Source organism: Temnothorax curvispinosus, unplaced genomic scaffold (genome assembly GCF_003070985.1).
Source record: "Temnothorax curvispinosus isolate PA1 unplaced genomic scaffold, ASM307098v1 QBEX01001039.1, whole genome shotgun sequence".
Lineage (NCBI taxonomy): Eukaryota > Metazoa > Arthropoda > Insecta > Hymenoptera > Formicidae > Temnothorax > Temnothorax curvispinosus.
The window spans coordinates 1-4,657 of NW_020210819.1; positions in this window are offsets into that span (position 1 = coordinate 1).

The following is a 4,657-nucleotide window of genomic DNA, read 5'->3' on the forward strand; positions in this document are numbered from 1 at the left end:
ACATTTTCTGCCCTTAGTCATTAAAATCCGTCCATACCAATTTTGGACAGATGGGGGGTAAAAGTGACGTGATTGTCCCATATATATAATTTTTTTTTCAACAACCCAATTTTTGTATCAGTTATATCGTAAAGTGCACTCTTATAATAAAGTGGCACGTTTAAAAAACAACATTTAAAAATATATAACAATTTTCTAAAACCTATTTAAATATATATGTCCTTATATATATAATCTTATATAATCATATATGACCATGTAAACTCTTATCAGGCCAAAATTCATATATAATAAGATAGCTTCTTATATGAGCATATAACACACTATAAGAGATATTTTTTATATGTCCTTATATAATGTTATATAATCATATATGATCATATAGGAGTTTATCCGGCCAAATGCGACCAAAATTCATATATAAGTATATAAGACCGCTTCTTATATAAACATATAAGACATTATAAGAGTTTTTTTCCCGGGCTGTTTACAAAAATATTTAATAAAAATTAATGTGTCAATTAAAAAAATTAAGTATCTTATGCAAAATTAGAAAAAAAAGAAAATTTAAAATAACATATAAGCAATGAGAAGTGCCGTTTTCGGTTGAAACGGATCTTGATGCTTAATAATATTTCACAATATTAATTATTATTAAATACATATTTCAGTTTTTTAAATTGGCATTGCGTGCCAATATGGACTTTGTCGGACTTAAAACGCAATAAACTGAAACTAAAAATAATATATTTTATATTAATTTAATATTGTCAAGTAAAATAATATACTAGAAGAATATTTTTTTAAGAGGTATTTTTTCCCGAGTATATAATGATATATGCTTATATATGGCCATATATAATTATATACTCTCATATATGGCCATAATATTGTTTAAGATTATATTTTCCATTTCTTATATGATCATATATAACCCTTTTCGGTCACACTTCCCGAGAATCCTGTACCAGTCACACTGGGGGTGCATTCGGGGAGCACGCTATTAGCACAATTATCGTCCAAAACTGTTCGAGGAGATGCTTTGTGGCGCTGTGATATACGATGATGACGTCACTGTAAAGGCAGCGTGACGTCATCACTCGCGCTATTTTCGCTATTATTTTCGAGGTGAGACACGAAATACTATTGGCGCTTAAGCTGCGTTCGGGCAGCTTGCTATCGCTGTCGCGCTATTGGCTCTTCGAACGAAGTTCATAGCGTTTGCGTTTATAGCGTTAATAGCGTCTCCCCGAATGCACCCTGGGTGAAATACACCCCCAGCGTGTTTGCACGTGTATAAAAAATTGTAGGTGACCTTACAAAAAAAATAGTTTATGCGGCCGTTCCAAAAAGTATGTTGATTTTGAGGTATGAAAGTGCAATTTTTTGCGAAAAAAAAATGCCGAGAGAGAACTAACGGGCCGAAAAATATACCACCGACGGGGATCGATACTTGAAGTGAAGGTCCCAACTACCTGTAGATGGCGGCACAAGGCCCATTTCCATTGGTTTACTAGGTCGTTTTCGAAGTCAAAAAACGCTGGGGTGTATTTTACCCAGTGTGACCGAAAAGGGATAATCCATGTATCTACTAATATAAACTAAAATATGAATAAATATAAGATTTTTTTCCCTGGTGCAACCTAAGGTTATTTCTTACAACTTAAGGTGATGCTGGAGTCGTCTGTATCACCGATAAAATTACAATTTTCTATGTTATCGACCTATACCTTGTATAGACAGGGACCTCCGTATACTTAGCGGACATTTCTTATTTTTTATTATTGCAATTGTTTGAGAATTGTTTGGGCAAATTTAGGAATATATTCTTGGGCAAGTTTAGGAAATAATACATTATTTATAATTAATAAAAGTTAATTGAGCGTAATAGTTAGCAGATATAATTTTGAAAACATTTTTTTTAATTAATGTGAAATTATTTGGGAAACACGTCTGTAATGTTTTCAAAACGTTTGAGAAATAATTATTTCATCTAAAAATCAAGTTTTATGTGCGTTTTCTGGAGGTCAATTGTGTATCTTGGATTGAGGTAAAAATTACAAAAATGAGGAAATTCACTAGAATATCTACGATTTTATTTGTCGAAATCTAATAAATCTGTTCACATTTTCATCTCGTTTCAAGATACACAATCGATCCCTTGAACAGTGTAGTATTGAAATGTATAGAGATATGCGTTGACGAGTATGTGTGTTGTCAAGAAGTGTGCGTAGTTACGAGTTGTGTAAGCGAAGACGTGTGTGTACGTGTCGCGATGCCGTGTTGCCATGCGAAGAATCAAGAGAGTCGATCCTCTTTTGACAACAGAGTCGCTTTTTGTGTAGAGAGTCGTTTTGTCTTTTTGGAAGCAAGCGAGCGAAGGACATTTGTTGCCCGCGGGCAGCAGTAACAGAGCAGCCTTTGAGTAGAGAAGTCGAGCAGTAGCGTTTCGAGTCGTGCGTAGTTTCAAGTTTGTACGAGGCTCAGCCTCTGCGTAGATCGAGCGAGAGTGTTAATCACGGTTCCGTTTGTATTTCTCATGTTCTGTGTTATTCTTATCCCATATTAAATATTATACTGTTCTTATATCCTACAAACATTAGGTATCTTCCTTTACGATTATCATACTACAAACTTGGGGGCTCGTCCGGGATCGAGAAAGTCAGAACCAGGATTGAGAGAGAGATAGATAGATAGATAGATAGATGATCTTTATTAAGCCCAAGCCTGAGGTAAAGGGCAAAAATATAATATAACAATAACGTTTAACATAGAGTGTCATTTAATAACTAACGCCACTTAAATCACTAAATAATCAACAACTCAATTGACACGATATGTTGTGAAGTAACAGTAATATACAATACATAAGAATAACCAAATACTTAATACTACATATAAATGCTCTTAATCTCAATCGTCGGCTAGACAACTTAATGTATATAACTTAACGGCTAAACGACTAGAACAGGTATTTATACCTTAACGCAACTAACAATAAGATACAGAATGTAGACGAATTAACGACACATAGCAGTGAAACACATCCCAATGCTACTCAGACTCAGATTCAGATGCCCGCAAAAATGACAGAAGGCTCTTAAAGGAAGCAAGAGAAGATGCCGATGTAATGCTGCAGGAGAGAGAGTGCCAGAAATATATGAAAAAAATACGGAAGGAGTTTTTGTATGTGACAGTCCTGTGAGCAGGAAGGTGAAAGATCTGAGAGGAGGTGACATTTCGCTCAGATCTCCTGAGCGCTGGATTAGGTAGGGTAAAGAGCTCACGTAGGTATAATGGTGAACGCATGTGAAGGATCCGATACATCAGGTAGCCAAGAAAGTAAAGCCTTCTGTTCTCAATCAAGAGCCAGCCCAATCTCCGCCTAAACGGTGTTATGTGTACGTCTCGCTTAAGATTGAAGATAAATCGTATACTGCAATTAACTAGCCTCTGAAGTTTAGTGTTTAGCTCGCTGGTCAGACCATGATACACCAAACAGCTATAGTCAATATGAGGTAAGACCAAGGTGACAACAAGTTTTTTCCTTAATGCAGTGAAGAGACTGTTTTTGTTGAACCTGAGTTTATATAACGCATGATGAGCCTTACTTGAGACAAGCGAAATGTGTTTCCTCCACAAAAGATTAGAGGTAAAGATAACCCCCAAGTTCCTCACCTCAGTCACAAAAGGCAGAGGCACATTATTTACCATGACAGGCGGCAGAGTGTCAAGGCTGATGTTATTAATGATAGAGATGATGATGATGATTAATCTTTATTAGCCTTCTCGGCTATTTATATGCATAAAATATACAGCACATTACAATCTTGCAACATTGTGTGTAACATAATCTTTCAACATTCTCTTAAATTTATCTACTCTATCAAATTGCTTTACCTCTGTAGGTAAATTATTATACATTTTAATATTTTTATAAAAAATACTTCTTTGTGCCTCACACGTTTTTCGCAACTGTACAGTTATATTACCCTTTTGTCTCGTCTCCCTCTGATTACTTTCACCTACTAAATCTAGCCTATTTTTCAACATATGTGGTAGATAACCTCCTAATATCTTAAACATAAATATACATGTATTATAATATATTCTCTGTCTTATTGACATATATTGCAAGGCTTCCAGCATATGTTCCACTCTGGTATTCCTTTTACATTGCAAAACTACTCGCATAGCTCTGTTCTGCGCCACTTGTAGGTTTTTAATTTGCGTCTCGCCCATCCCCACAATCACTGTTGCACAATATTCAAAATGCGGTGCAATAATCGCTTTATAGTAGTGTGTATAAGCCGATTCAGACTTGGGAGCTCCGAGGGGGGGTGAGGGAGGGGGGGTATCGGATCGCGCCGGGAGCTCCGAGGGGGGGTGAGGGAAGGGGGGTATCGGACCGAGGTTCTGAGGGGGGAGCGGGGCGGGGGTGTACCGCGGGCAAGGGGGGAGCGGAGTGAGGGGGTCCGCGGGGAGGGGGTGGGGGACTCGAGGGCGAGGGTGTCCGCGGGGAGGGGGCGCGGGTGGTCCGCCGGGAGGGGGGGTGGTCGGCGAGCATGTCGGGACATGTTTATTAAATGTTAATAAACGTATCGTTGACAAGGGTACCGCCGAGGAGGGTGTCCGCGTTCTACGCCGAGGGTGGTCC